Source organism: Euprymna scolopes, chromosome 21, assembly GCF_053919585.1.
Source record: "Euprymna scolopes isolate OS-2025 chromosome 21, ASM5391958v1, whole genome shotgun sequence".
Taxonomy (NCBI): Eukaryota; Metazoa; Mollusca; class Cephalopoda; order Sepiida; family Sepiolidae; genus Euprymna; species Euprymna scolopes.
Genome location: NC_136502.1, coordinates 6278969 through 6296082, shown reverse-complemented (window position 1 = coordinate 6296082; position 17114 = coordinate 6278969). Strand labels below are relative to the sequence as shown.

At 35.0% G+C, this 17114-nt stretch overlaps 1 long non-coding RNA gene across 4 annotated transcripts in view; it reads left to right on the top strand.

Moving 5' to 3' along the window:
- Positions 1 to 17114, top strand: part of LOC145241979 (uncharacterized) — a 266377-nt gene that overhangs the window by 116173 nt on the left and 133090 nt on the right. The gene's annotated exons all lie outside the window — the stretch shown is intronic.

Here is a 17114-nt window from a genome sequence, read left to right as displayed (position 1 = left end):
GTTCTTCCTTCCTAGGGATGAGTTGTAAGTTGGTTGTGACAAAATCAGGATTGAATAGGAGAAAATATGTGCCTAAGCTGTCTTTATGTCTGCCTGGCTCTCCATAGATAATGCATTACGATTTGTGTGACCATTTATAAATATGGCATAAGGCCATCAATTTGAACGCATGTAGATATGAGGGGCTTCCAAAAGTAATGCCTCCTATAATCTACCTGAATGAATTAGAGCGGATTGCAAATTCCATTGTTGTGATAACTGAACTTATGCATTCATGACATGGAAGTTTCGGCTCTCTGTTGCAGATATTGACTCTGTTGCAGATATTTTGCTAAAAAATAAGAGACTTTACTTTTAGAATTACCCTCGTAGAATGGAACTTACTACCAGTGTTGTTGATAGGAGCTAAGGTCATCTATCCTGCTCTGAATCTAAGATTCCCTCCTCACACTTCGAAATTACTCCTTGTAAACAATGAACAGGAGTACTTTTCGATCATGAAATTAGATTAGATTCAGCATATATCATACTCCTGTTTAGAGCTGAAACTTTCAGAGTATTACTAAAACCACCATTTTCGAGTTTCTTGAACATTCCTTATCCCTAGTCGGAAGAGAAGCTTAAACATTAAAAAAAAAAAAAAAAAAAAAAAAGTCATTTTTGAAAGCACTACATTAAAATTACCGCGGTTTCTTTCCAAAACCCAATTCCACTTTTCGACGAAATTCCCCTCACCCTAGATGTGCACTTAGATATTCAGGAACATTTTTATTATCTGCTCTATTAATTTTACATGAGAATACACTTGTGGATTTTCAGTAGATTTTGTGCCCTTTCTTTCTATAAGACACACTCAAACACACACTTATTATTACTATAATTGCTATTATTAAAGAACACAATTACACTGAAAAATATCTTCCATAAAATTGTATAATAAAATTATTCATTCCTTTTCTAATACATAAAGTAAAGTCAGTTTTTTTCTCATAATTTGTGGCTAGTAACTTTTATACTAAAAGATGTCTATTTCGGTTCATTAAATATATCAAATAATAATCCATGTTAAAAACAAGCAATTTATTTTGAATCGATTTATTTCATTTTAATATTTAATTCTGATCAATATTTTATTTTAAGTTCTAAACAAGGAAAATAGATAGGTATTGGCTTCCTAATAAAATGTATAACTCCGTGCATTTATTGAGGCGCAGCACGAAGTTGTCGATGACGTTCTTACAGGCCGAATTGGTAATAGCTCTCATCTCCTCCCTGATGGCTTCCTTGAGTTCCGTGATGGTTCTGGGGTTCCCTGCGTAGAATCTGTCCTTAAGATAGCCCCAAAGAAAAAAATCTGGGAGGGGCTTAGGTCCGGGCTATGGGGTGCCCACTCAAAATCAGTCTTGAGACTGATCACTCAGCCTCCGAAGTTCTCTTTCAGCCAATCTCGGGACAGGTTTGAGGTGTGAGAACTTGCTCCATCCTGCTGGAACCAGAACTTGCTCATGAGCGATGGGTAGATGGTCTGGAGCTCACTCTTGAAGGTTTTGAGGACCTCCATATACCGCTCGTTGGTGACTGTCACTGCTGCGCCAGATTCTTCGATAAAGATTGGTCCGATGATGCCTCTGGCCGAAATTTCAGCCCACACCGTGCACTTAGGAGATTGCAAGAGCTTGGAGGATCCCCAGAAGACATTTGTCTTGGAGTTCGCTTTTCCATCAAGATGGAAGTGGTCCAAAGGAGGTTAAGGAAATTTGGTGTCTCCTCGATCTTCTCGAGCATCTTGACTGCCATAGCCCTCCTCTGTGTCTTGTCTGAGAATGGAAGGGTCTGCAGCATCTGTATTCTGTATTGAGTATCGTTCACCAGCAATCTCCTCCAAGTTTCACGCGACATACCGGGGGACTGACTTCGCTTACGCACAAAGCGTTTCGGACTCTCTCACTCTTTCGACCAGCTCGGCTGTTCGCTTCTTGGGACATCCCGAGTGGCTTGGATGGTTCTCTCTGGCAGCATTGAGGTTCTCCACAGTCCCATACTTCTCGAAGTGCTCCAGCTCCACCCAGTTCTGAATTCTGCTTTTGGATGGAGCCTTTTCACATTCGAACTGACACATGAAACTGTCCTGGGTTTTCTTAAACGAGCCTGTCTTGTAGTAAAATTTAACACAGTGTATTCTTTGTCCCAGCTCCCACTGGGGTCTTAGTGTACTCACGGTCGTTGATTCTGCCATGTCCTGTAAAATAAGGGCAATCGGTGAATAAATAATGGAGATATCACATAAAGTGTACACGGGCCCGTTTGTTTGGGGTCACCCTGTATGTATGTATATATATATATATATATATATGGCATAATCACGTTTGTCATAAAAGTTAAGAAACAATGATCCTGGTCAATACTAGATGGGTAACAATTTGTGAATGTTAGGTACTGAATATATTTCCGCCAGGATGTAGAAATTTCCAGGTTTGTATCTGGAGGCGCGTTTAAAGATAAGATGTATCCTCAGTCTTTAAGACATGCATTTACGAAAAGTAAAAACTCTGTCATAAAAGCTGCTCTGTCTTATGGCAATCAGTTGCACCGACTGAGATTAGCAGTTGTTCCAAAACGTGTTGATGGTCTTACACAAAGCCTTCACCACTTTAAACAAATCAATAAGTTTAGTTGCCTGAATATCATACGTCAAAATCTTCTGGCGAATCCATTTATATATATATATATATGTGGGTGTGTATGTGACTATATATATATATATATATATATATATATATATATATATATATACTAGCAGGGAGACACGACGTTGCCCGGGATTGAATGATGATCAACGAATATTTCACACTCCTATATTTTTATTGTCATCGAAATCTGTGAAATTGCTCGGGAGGAAGCTTCACATGCCTCCATGCATAACTTAGTCCAAAAAAATGTTATTCTACATTGCACTTTAGAGAACCTACTGTTTCTTTTATAAAATCATTTTATATAAACTTCTTTCCAGTGAACCAAAAAAAAAAAAAAAAACATTAAAGAAATTTACGTGCCAGGTTGGAACCTACAGACCACGTCGTGCAAAAGAAAATCAAAAACAAAAAAAACATGTTAATTTTCAAATCTTATAAAATTCTTTGTAGTTAATGAAAAAAAAATTAAGAAATTTGCGTGCAGTGTTTGAGCCTACAGACTGCATCATGCAAAAAACATACTATCAACTTACCCAATGTAGAATTTTCACAGCTCGTTGTTCTATCATTGTTGCTAAGTGACGACATTGAAAAAATGGCTTTACCGATGATAGATAAATTGAAATACTGGTTTCGATTATCGGTAATTATCGAGAGTATTCAGAGACAAAACTAAGATCACTCCCAGACTTATACACTAAAATTCTGTAAATTTGAAAGAAAATCTGTTCAGCCGTTTCAGAATCTATAAGGAACGAGTACACACACAAAGTTACATTCATATATATGTATGCGTGTGTATAAAGTTTTTAAAGACTATTTTTTTTTTTTCATGAAAGCAACCATTTAATAAGTCGCTTTATGAGGACTTCTGGTTTTAACAGACATGAGCATGTACAGTGTCGCGACCATATAAATTTGTTTATATCAATAAATAAATACATTTATATAAATATATAATTATCACTAGTACGGCATAATCGCATTGACGTACTGGTTCTTGCAGGATCACCAAAGTTAAGCAACATTGAACCTAGTCAGTACTAAATGGGTAACCATTTGGGACTTCTAGGTGTTGTATGTGCTCTCCGCTTATCTCGGCATTGTTTCCCATTGTCCTGTACTTCTTCTTGCCACTGGACTCAAACAGTGCCGATTCAGGAGAGGTGTGGTTGGAGATTGCGCAACCCCTGCCTCACAATTACATGCACAGCTGCCCCTACAGCGGGTATCCATTGTCTTTCAAGACTGAACGGAGGCATTGATAGATATAATTATTGTGTCTTGTATCCACATAGAATGTCATAAGAAGATATGATACTTTATCTATTGATTTCAACAGTGCTCAATACGTGTGTAGAGCTAGGTAGTAAATTATGAAAATATGTGTGGCCATTAAGCTATACAAAGCTTTCACGTCCCATGTCTGTAGGGAATTATTAGGGCTTTATGATTCCCTACTGGGATGAAACGTGGAAGCTCTGTGTAGAGCCACACATATTTTCATAACTTATATATATATTTCTGTGGAAATATATATTTTTTCAATTATATTTCACCTTTTATTCATACCAATCCTTAATTTATAAAGCTCAATGTAATTACAGAGCATATAACAAATAAATGACCAAATCTTCTATTCCAAATTTCAAGATGTTGACCATCTTACAATTTATTCCTTTAAGTACATGATTTCAAAATTTAAAATGGCGTAATAAAAGAAAAAATAAAATGTAAGTACAACTTATTTGCCAATTTTCGGATTTTATAATCATGCCCAAATACATTTTATTTTATTTTAATGGATTGATCGGTGCTATTTTTTCTGAGGATCTAAGGGCAGAATAGATTCATTGATTGAGATAATAATTAAATGAATGATTTTGCGCTATGAATCGGGTGCTGTCAAGAATTGTGAATGTCAACGTAGTTAAAGGAATAAATTGTAAGATGGTCAACATCATGAAATTTGGAATACAGACTTTTTGTCATTTATTTGTTGAAGAATAGGTAGTTGGTGATATGTAGAGAAGTAATGATTTATTTAGATAAAACTATATAGACAAAGGAGTAGTTAGAGAGAAGTAATGATATTTATAGAGAGAGGAGTAGAGAGAGAGAGGTATTAAGATATATAGTCCAAGTAGTCGATAAATAGATAGATAAACGCGTAAGTAGATAGAGAGAGATAGGTAATGATATATATAGAGAAATAGATAAAGAATGACTTGTTGTCTTGAATGGAAAGTAACAACCGAAGAAATGAAGAACATCCAAGAGAAATCCACTTAGCCTAAAAGACAGGATTCCATGATTTGTGATGGCTATCTGCAAAAGAAGTCTTCTGATTTCTTGGCAGGTTCGACCGGCGGAGACCAATTCAATACAGTGATTTAGAATCGACCGGTCGTGCATGCGGTCCGTCCAGCTGGTCATCAAGTTTTAAACCTCCATCCATCCTCTCACTTGTGTCATGGAAAGGGAAGAAAAAGAAAAGAAACGTAAACTCAAGCACGCATACAAGAAGACAACCTAATGTAAATCAGCAATCGTTCCCATAAGCCTTTGCAAAAAACCCTGTTTGTAACGGATAACCCCCAACCACTAACACATAAGCCCTCAACAAACGCATTCTATGTCCTTTAAAGAACCCCCCCCTTTCCTGCCTTGACCATATATTATCTCTTTGCAAAAAAAAAAAAAAAAAAAAAAAAAAAAGAAAGCCGTTCTTGCGATTAACTTTCGTGTAATTATTCACAATTTCGACAACAGACAGATAGACGCACAGAAAGGTTTGATGTATGCGCATGGTTTGTTTTGTAAATATCTGCGCGTGCAATTTGGGAGTTTTGGGGGTGTCCTTCCCTTCCAAAGAAAGGGAGAGAAGTTTGAGGGCAGGTCAAGGAAGGACGGCAGCAGTGATTGCAAACGGCAACATTATACATCATTAGAACATAAAAACAACACACGTGGACGTGATAGAATTTGGACAATCATATACGCGTATGGCTGAAGTAATTCTTTACATGAGTAAAATCATGTGCATTCTAGATGTAAATCCTGGTACTACCAGATCAGGCTGTCTGAAGATACCGGGTTCTTGGCCTAAAATGAACCAAACATTCATTTCCCTTTGCAAAACTCAATCATGCTCTGCAAAGCCAAAACTAAAAGAACAATTTCCCTTTACAAAACAACTAAATGAAACACTTGTAAATAAATATTTGAAGATATAAAGAACTTGAGGCATAAAAACTGTCTAAAATTACTGTGTTTGGCAGAAAATCACATCAAAAGGGTTGATATGCCGTAAAACAAAACAAATCAAACACTGTGAAAAAATATTTGAAGATATAAAGAACTTAAAGTGTTGTGTAGCAAGGGGTGGATATTGTCTGTGACGTATATATCTCATTGCATGTAACTTTTATAAGAGTGTGTGTGTGTGTGTGTGTGTGATAGACGTGTGTGTGGCTGCAGGTGTCTCTGTCTGTATCTATGTTTTTTTTTGTTTTTTTTTAAAATTTTTTTTAATCACATTTTTACCCCAAACAAGGCAAGTTGCCACTTAGGTGTAGGGGGCTAGTATCAGGGGCAACAACTACTGGGGTACTATGTAGGGATTTGGGCAGCAAAATGTCGGTTCACGTTACACTTGAACTTCTGCACGTCAGTACTGTTGGGGAAGCAGGGACCTGGAATGGAATTCCAGAGTCTAGCAGTTCTGGGGAAGAAACTATTGGAGTAAAAAGATCTTTTACATCTAGGGATCTCTACAGTGTGGGGGTGGGATTTAGCAGCCTGTCGGGTTTGTCGAGGGTGCTCATGTCGTGGGGGCACAAGTGATTGCAGTTCGTCAGAGCATTCACCACTAAAATACTTGTAGAAAAGGCAGAGGGATGCAACATTTCGTCGATGGGACAGAGGCTGAAGCTTAGATGCCAGTTCAGGGCCTAACAGGTTTGCGACTCTCTTTTGAACCTTGTCAAATGTATGTAATCGGGATACATCTAGTGTCTATATGTGGCTGTTTCATAATGTCTTATCATCTAAGTTAGTACGTGTATGCATGTGTATATAACCAAACATTGACACCTTTTTTATGCCTCCTGGCTTCATCGTTCCTAGCTGCAAAGGGAACCCCATGCACAACATAACAAGTCGGGGGCTTCTTTTAATTAATGTTTGGTTTTTATTCTTTCTGGGTCTTGACGGTTCCCATTCTTTCTTATTCGCCGTTCTTAACTCTTTTTGCGTTTCTTTCTCCAACACATCTTTGTGCTAATCTTGACACGTCTGCTGTGTCCAAAATCGGAAACCAGACTGACTTGCATGCGAGAGAAAAGATATCTTCCTCTCTTCCTTTTATGCTCTTTCTTTCTGTGTTCTCTCTCATACGTATGTGACTGACCTATTTCCGGCTGCTATCGTCGACCTCAACTACCGAGTTTAACAGCAACTCACCCTTTGAACTCTTCTTGCACTAACCAACCTTCACAGCAAAATCACAATTTTAAACATGCCGGCGTTACCCTGGATAGATTATATAGGGTGAGTCATGGGAAACGGATGTTTTTAAGGAAAACAAAACTCTGCAAATATTTCATAAAAAATCCTAAACAGGTTTAAAGAGTACCTTCCTCACTCCCTATCCCATACTCAAGGAGAGCAAGGAGCGTTCTAAAAATATCCGATTCCAGTGACTAACCCTGTATCACAGAAGCATAAAAACTTTTTCTAAAATTACTATATTTGACAGAAAATAACCCCCAAAAGGATTGATATGCCGTAAAACGAATTAATCAACCTAAACAAGATGGATAAATATTTGAAGCATAAAGTGATCAGACTGAGCATTAAATAATCTGAAAATAATCGATATGTTGTAAAAAAATAACCAAACAACAATTGGGACGCAAATATTTCGCTAGGACACCTGTTCATACAATATAATCATGTTGACGCACCAATTCTCATCAGATTAGCGAAGTTAAACGATGTGTAGCTTGGTTAGTACTCGATGGGTGATCATTTGGGGATGCCGGACACTGTATATGAGAGAACAGCAATACATCCAAGCAGAAAAAAGGACAACTACCACCATTAAAATGACCTCGCTTGAGTTGTGAATACACAGTACCAACTTGCGAATTTGTTTTTCTTGAGAAACTTCTTTCAGAGGAAGCTGGTTGAATCTGTCCAGGGTCTATGCACCACCCTAGGGCAGGAGGAGAATAGCTGTCCCACTTTTGGTTCATAGTTTAAAAACAATCTTGAAGAATTGGTATCCCCGCAGATGTTTTAATTTGATCAAAAATTTTAATAGGGTATGGCATAAAGGTCTACTTCACAAGATCAACAATACGTGTTAGATGAATAGATTCTGACCAAGACAACAGCAGTTCTTCCTCCTTTGTCAGAAACAGCGTTCATAATATGTGAGAACAAAAGGACAAAATAAGGAAAGCACGAGTTATAATTAGGGCTGTGACAACAGCATATTCTTTTCATTGTTTTGACTCTTGAGTATATATCTGTTAATATCTTATATGTTTTGATATAAACTGATGTCGTTCTCAGTTGGTTGACTGTGTCTTACTGTGTCGGATATATACATGAGAGTCAAAAGAATGAAAAGAATATGCTGTTGTCACAGCCCTAGTTATAATGCTGCCAAAAGATATAAAGAACTTGAAGTATAAAAACTTTTATTAAAATTACAGGATTCGGCATTTAAATAACGTCAAAAAGGGTTGATATGCCGTGAAATACCAAACCAAACTCTATGAATAAACATCTGAAGATATAAAGAACTCAGAGAATAAAAGTTTTTTTTCCCAAAATTAATAGATTCGGCATTAAAAAGTTGTTTTTCCCCCAAAATCACTAGATTCAGCATTAAATAACCTGAAAAGGGTTGATATGCCGTAAAATAAAACAAACCAAAAACCAATTAAAATAGTCGATAAAATAATTGTCGCCTTCACTGATGACCGCAAGCGTCTACTATTGTTTACATTTTCACTGGAAAAATACGTTGCTCTAACCTTTAAATTTGCTCAGAAAATGTATATTTTATCATTTTTTTGCGGCTTACAATAAATGACGCAACATTTTACCTCTGTTTAAGTATTTACTGTTTTATCTTGTTTTTACAGCGGTATAATAAAAGGTGATACAATAATTTTACTTTCGAGAATAAACCAAAATGGCGACCACTAACAGATCATCAATTTGCGCAAGAACGTCAGCTTCAATTGAAAATTTATATACTAGCAGGCCGGCCGTCGTTGCCCGATCCGTAAAATGTGTATAAATATTATAGTTTAATTAATGCAGAATTCTTATTTATTATAAACAGAAATATCGTAGGTATTAAATGTAACGTTAAATTCCTTTAAACAAAAATCAAGTAAAAAAAAAAAAAAAAAGACAGAAAGAAACTGAGATATGTGCATGCGAATATCATGTTTTTTTTCTAAATAGTTCACTTCTTGTAAGTAAAAAAATAAATAAAAGAGAAGAAAATATTCGGGTTGAAATTGAAACCAAAAGCTAAAGACAGTGAGTCAAGTACGATAACCATTAGGCCGACTTGACACACTCTTTAAAAAGTGTATTCAAACCTACTTATTTTTAGCATAATAAATCTCTCATGTGAACCATTTACGCATGCACATTCGTGAAACAGTTAACAAAGATAAAAATCCGACAACCGCCACATACCAATTTTTCAATTCTAACCCCTTAGCAGCCCATTTTTAACCGATTAAAATGTTTTGCACATATCTGAATATCCTATATACAAAATTTCAAGTCTGTAGATCATAAATCCAGTAAGTATATAGGTTTATAATTATCCTCACACATACACACACAAATTCTCACTTTTATATATAGACTAGCGGGGGGGGGGGGTACCCGGCGATGTCCGGGTGTTTGGAGGTGTGTTAGAAAAAAAAAAACGTTGGCCGGTTGTTTGTAGGTGTAAAAGAAAAAAAAGTTTTAGTAGGAAAGTAGGATTGAACCCCAAAGCCTTGACGTGAAGGTGGAAACGAAAGAGAAAAAAAGCCAGCCACGTAACCATCTCGGCTACGAGGGGAGAGGAATTGATAAACGTGTTAAGTTAAGGTTTATAAAGCGAAATATACAGGTGCGAGGAAGTGGTGTAATGTTTGACCTAGTTTTGCGCTGCAAGCTAGTTATTGTTTCCCCACCCCATCATTCACTTTTCGAAGATGCGGCGAGCTGGTAAAAGTCGGGCAAATTAAATACACATGCGACCCCCGTTTTTAAGTCGTAGATATTACGATTTAGACGTGATATAAAAAAGTTTTAAGAATGAGAGAGCCGAGCAAGCAGGCCCCGGAAAAAAGTCTTTTGCGGACATACACAAAAGGTATACACACATACACATTCTAACTTTTATATATAGATTTCATAGCCGTTTGATGAAATTAATATTTAATTCACAGAACGATACTGTAAGAATTTATAGAGATTATGTACTTAGAAAAACAGATCACTGACTCATGCCGACCGAAGCAGCACTCACTCTGAACCGACTTTTTCTGAAGGAGGAAGTTTCATGGGAATATGGAATTCACAAATAGTCTCCAGTCACTTCTCTATCCATGTTAGGCAAGATGACGACGTTAGGTTTTCTTGCAGAGAGATATCAACGCCTTCCTACACCACCTGGTATTCTCAAATGGTCACCCATCTGGTAGTGACTAGGCTAAACGTTGTTTAACGAGAATCGGTTTGTTAACATAATTATGTCGCATATAATGACCCATGCTCACGTATTAATTATATAAAAAATATTTTTACATATACGGTTTAAATATATACTATTTTCTAACATGTTCGATCGATTTAAATTTGATTTTTTTAAGGGAAAGCTGGCGTTAGGATTACATTGATTTTATTTTTTTTTCATGAAAAATAACTAACAAAGGTTGATATAGTCTAAAACCCAACAAGAGTCTTTAATTTAATAGGTCCCACTTTGTCAACTAAGCTCCAACCCCTGTCCCATCACCGCAATGTTGCATTCCTGTGCTTATTTTATAAATATTTTAATGGAATGTGTTCTGATGAACTCGTTGCACTTGTGTCCCCTAAACGTACATATCCCTGACAAACCTGCTTAGCAACAAAATCACACCCCTTCATTGTTGAGATCCCTAAATGCTAGAAAGCTTTCTAATCTAATAGTTTCTTCCCTTGAACAGCTACACTTTGGAATTCCCTTCCTGCTACCTGCTTCCCTGACTGTACTGATATGCAGAAGTTTAAATATAATGTAAACCGATATCTTGTTAATCTTTCCTACGCATGGTTCAAAATAAGAGCCCCTTATGCCCAAATGCCGATATGCCTTGTTATGGGGGAACCTGATTAAAAAAAGAAACTTTTTATGTTAGCTCGAGGATGAACATTGTAGTTTAGATCAGATCTTAAACGCACACACACAAAAAAAACAAAAACAAAAAAAAAAAAACGAACCAATATGACAAACGGATCCTACAACCAGTAGATAATAAAAAAGGTAACCTGTCCTTAAAACAATAATAACGGTAACATGTCCTTAAATAAATAAATAAAAAAAGGATTTATTTTCTGTCGATTTTAATCAGGCAGTCTTAATGAAACTTTTAATTTTGATTGCATGAGTTCCTTTGTTCAGAAATGCACTCGTTTCAACCGTTCCTCAATAGATTTTCTCCCGTTGTTGTTGTTCTTAATTAGCTTGGATAATTACAGTCATTCTTTACGGAAAAGACCCTTTACCGTTTACAGTCAACTTACAGTCAACCCACCCCACACCCATCCGCACTTTTTTTTAGTCCCGTTTGTTTTTTTTAGTCTCATTTGTTTTGTTTTTTTGTTGTCTTTATTGAACTTCGCTTTAAAGATACCAGGGTCATTCCAAAAGTAACCTCTCCTACGTTTCTTTTTTAACTCAAAAAGTTCAAGCGATACGAAGATGGAAGTGGTGCCATTAAAACGAGCGACCCTTTGTGTTCCAGAATTTATATTTCTACATAGTTACCACCATTCTCAATGCACTTTTGCCAGCGGCAAACGATGGTTGTTCATGAGTGTCCAGAGCGCGCTTATCATACCAGGGTCGTTTCAAAAGTAAGGCCTCCTATTTTTTTTTAATTCAAAAAGATATGAAGAGGGAATAATTTAATGCAGTGGCTCTTCACCAAAACGTTACGTAAAAAAAAAAAGAAACATTAAAAAAGAAACAGAGCAGAAAAAAAAGAACATTGTCTGTCAAGAAATGTTGGACTGAAACTAAAATGTGATTTTATTATTTGTATTGAACTATGTAGCACAATATTACTTTCTGAATATTTATTAGTATTTTTTAATTTATTTGGGTCAGTTCAATTATATTTGATAAAAAAGATTTTCTTTAATGTGATATGCAAATGAGGTTACTCATTGAATGTAGATTTCTTTTGAATACATAGTATCTATTGAAATCATGCTGGAATGAAAGTGTATACAAGTCTGTTTTCAGTATGAAATTTAATTCGTGAAACAGTAATTTTGTACATATTAATTAAATTGTAAACAAACAATCAACCAACAATACGACTTTATAATAACACACACACACACATATATATATTTATATATATTATATATATATATTATATATATATATATTTATATATATATATATACATTTATATATTATATATATACATTTATATATATTATATATATACATTTATATATATTATATATATATATATTATATATATATATATTTATATATATTATATATATACATTTATATATTATATATATATATTTATATATATTATATATATACATTTATATATTATATATATACATTTATATATATTATATATATACATTTATATATATTATATATATACATTTATATATATTATATATATACATTTATATATATTATATATATACATTTATATATATTATATATATACATTTATATATATTATATATATACATTTATATATATATATATACATTTATATATATATATACATTTATATATATATATATACATTTATATATATATACATTTATATATATTATATATATACATTTATGTATATTATATATATACATTTATATATATATATATATACATTTATATATTATATATATATACATTTATATATTATATATATATACATTTATATATATATATATACATTTATATATTATATATATATACATTTATATATTATATATATATACATTTATATATATATATACATTTATATATATATACATTTATATATATATATATACATTTATATCTATATATCTATAAAAACAGAGATGTGTGTGCCACAGACGATTTCTGATTGGTTAATCCAATAATCACATCTCCTAAAAAACTATTGTTCGTAGGCTCTTAACTTTACCATAAAATATTATGGCTTTATTTATTGTCCATCTTGGAAGGGTTTAATTTTTTCCTCACTTGCGATTTACAAATTAAAAAAATACGAAACTACAATCTAACAATCGAACCTCCGACATCACGGCCGCCATTATGAAACTAAACTAAAAAAAAAAAAAAACGCGCGTTCACTCATGGTCTTTACATTTCGGGTTTGGGTACTTGTGCAGTTTTCCATTGACATTAAAAAATGGAAATATTTAAAAAAATATATATATTGTACGTACTCGTCATGGGATAAAGTTTTCCTACAGAAAAAATCACGTAATTTCATCAAGTAGTTATTTTTTTATAGCGAAAAAAGAAAAACATCAACGCTACAAGCGAGTCATTATTAATTAAACAGAAAGTTCAAGTAGGGGGATTTCCCCATTTTTTTTTTATATAGCGAGGCCAAATTTCGCGAATTTGGCCTTTTTTTAAAGCAGTTTGGCCTACAAATTTCTGTTTGGCCTTTTTCTTCACCGATGAAATAAAAAAAAAAGCAAATAAAAACAACGCAATAAAACTTTTAAAAATACGGCACACTTTTGTTGTTCTTGTTTGTTTTTTTTTGGTAATTTTCCTTATTTATTTATTTTTTCAAGATAATACTATTAAATGGACACTATTATGCCAAATTAGCCCCCCCCCCCCGAAAAAAAATGCACAAAAATTCGAGATTTAAGGTTTTGACGAGATAATTTAGCGAATTGTCCGGACTATTGCGAGAGAACCATCCATTAGTTTTTCCTGAAATTTTGCCACAGATTGTATTTCAATACATAGATGTGCATGTGCATAGTAACAACATTTTTTAGCCGAAAATTCCCGTTGCGTCCCCAGATTTCATCGGTGAAGAAAAATGCCAAACATAAATTTTGAAGGCCAAACTGCTTTAAAAAAAGGCCAAATTCGCGAAATTTGGCCTCGCTATCAAACGATTTGACCTTTGAGAACTCTACCAAACTCCTCCTACAATTTTGGATCTAAACACGTGATATTTTAGATATAGATTCCTTGGACATGGATCTAACTTATTACCTTTACTTGATCCCTAAACAATAAATGTTAAGAAGTCATAATAGGGGTCAAAGTTTAAAAAATTGACCGTTTTTTTTTCTCAGCATTAACCTCAAAACACCTGGGCAACGCCGGGCACCGATTGCTAGTATATATATACATTTATATATATATATATATACATTTATATATATATATACATTTATATATATATATATACATTTATATATATATATATATATACATTTATATATATATATATACATTTATATATATATATATACATTTATATATTATATATATATATACACTTCAGAATAAAATTATATAACAATCAACTGGTATGAAACCTGTGCAGACCATTACCTTGTGATGTGGATTACTCAAAATACAGTTTGGATCATTTTACCACACTGCTATCAAAGAAACACTCGTCTAGCTGTAAACACTATCAATAATTCCCCCAACTCTTTATCTGTGCCTAAACCTAAACGTAGATTCCATGAACAAAGCTTCTTTCTTAGAACTGTACGCCTGTGGAATTGTCTTCCGTTTTCCTGCTTTCCGGCTGACTACAATATGGTTGTCTTCAAGTCTAACGTAAATAAGTTCTTGATGAGTCGTTCCATATAAGTTATCAAATTTACCAAATTTTCATTACTAATGATTACTATATTGTCCAATTTCTACTGTACACTCTTTAACTCTTATCCTTGAGTGGCCTCTTGGCCTTGATAATGTGGTGATGCCTATGTAAAAAAAAAACTTCTGATTTTCCATGCAATTTAGATGTGAATTTTTATATCATTTTCGTTAACTTCCCTTACTTTATGACATTGAAATACTTCAACAACTTTTAATTGTGATTTTCCATGTCTCACTGACTTTAGCAAATAAGGTGTAAACCATTATAACTATTTGCTAATATTTTCTCTTCTAAAGAGATGGTAGACATCGAAATCCTATAGGATAAGGAGTTATAATATTTCAAATGTATTCTTTGTCTTACATAGAATAATAAAGATCTTTTGATATGAAATTTAAATATTTCACGTCATAAATTTTTAAATTTATTGAATGACTAAATTTATATATATATATATATATATATATACACACACACACACACAAGGGGCGTGCAATAAGTAATGCCCCTGACCCACTTCCAGTTGTCTGATCTAGCTGAAATTTTGCATGTGCAATGATTTATATCTCTACGGGTTATGTGGCAAATTAAAGCTCTGAACTAATTGTGGTTTCTGTTTTACAGGTGTTTGAACTGAGTCAGGTGTGAAATGGAGCCTGTTGAATGTTGAGCAATGATCCAGTTTTTGTATTTGAAAGGATGCACACCACAGGAGACTTTTGATGAAATGAAAGAAACTTATGGTGATAATGCCCCATCATCTAACCTTGTAAAATGCTGGCATCGTGAATTCAGAGATGGCCGGAAGTCTGTGGAAACAGCTCCCAGACCTGGTCGCCTCCCCCCTTCTGCCATTGATGAGGCATCTGTCCGTCAAGTTGAGGCTGCCATTTTGGAAGATCGGTGCATTACTATTCGCCAAATAGCCTGATTACACAGGATGAAACCTGGGTCCATCACTATGATCCAGAGATCAAAGCCGATTCAATGCAGTGGAAGCACTTGGACTCAACACCTCCAAAGAAGGCAAGGGTGCAGCCCTCTGCTGGCAAGGTCATGCTCACAGCTTTCTGGGACCAGGACGGAGTAGTGACGACAGATTTCCTGGCAAAGGGTACCATAATTACAGGAGCCTATTATGCTTCACTTTTGAGGAAATCAAGGGAATCTATCAAAATCAAGAGACGGGCAAGATCAGCAAAGGTACCCTCCTCCTGCAAGACAACATTCCGGTCCACAAGTCGCATGTCACCAGATCAGAATCACTGGCGTGTGTTTATGAAAATCCTCCCCATCCTCCGTACTCTCCTGACCTTGCACCCTCTGACTTTCACCTATTCCAGCCATGAAGTTGTTTTTGAAAGGAAAGCGTTTCCCAGATGATGCAGCCTTGATTTCCGAAGTCACGTCGTGGTTGGAGGACCAACCTGGGGTGTTCTACAAAAACGTTCTCCAGAGCTGCATCAAACGATGGGAGAAATGCATAACTCTGGGTGGTTCCTATGTAGAGAAAGACTAATAACTGTGCCAAGTTTCGTTGCTCTACTGCTATGGGAAGTGGGTCAGGGGCATTACTTATTGCACGCCCCTCGTATATATATATATATACGAGGTGCTTTCAATAAGTTCCCAGACTTCTTTCGTGTGGGCACTTTTATTGGTAGTACACACATGAAACTCTAGTCACCTTCAAAGTAATCTCTGGCTGTACTGCACTTGTTGTACCATTACAACAGCTTCTGGAAGGACCCATGGAAGTCCTCTTGTGTGAGTGTGTTAATGACCGTCGTCACAGTCTCTTTTATCTCAGTTGTCTTATAAAGACAGCCTCTAAGGTTTTCCTTGAGCTTAGGGAATAAGCAAAAGTCACAGGGAGCAAGGTCTGGACTACGGGGGATGAGGAAATGTCTTAGTGCCCATCTTGGTCAAATAGTATGTGACAAGGATAGAGTTGTAAACTACTGAATTCACGCAAATTTTCCGCATCATCAGTTACTCATGAATAATTGTGTGTACAGTTCCCACACTGATATCAAACTATGCACTTATTGTCTCTATAGACACACGACGGTCCTTATTCATGAAATTCTTTATTTGGCCAATCCATTCTGGTGTTCTGACTTCCTTACTCCTCCTACACCTCTCATCATCGCTCACAAACTCCTTGCCTTCCTTGAATCTCTTATGCCACTCAAAAACTGATGCTCGATTCATGCACGATGACCTAAAAAGCAGTCTTAAGCATCTGTGGCATTTTTCCAAGTTTGGAATAGAATTTTATTGCATATCGTTCTTC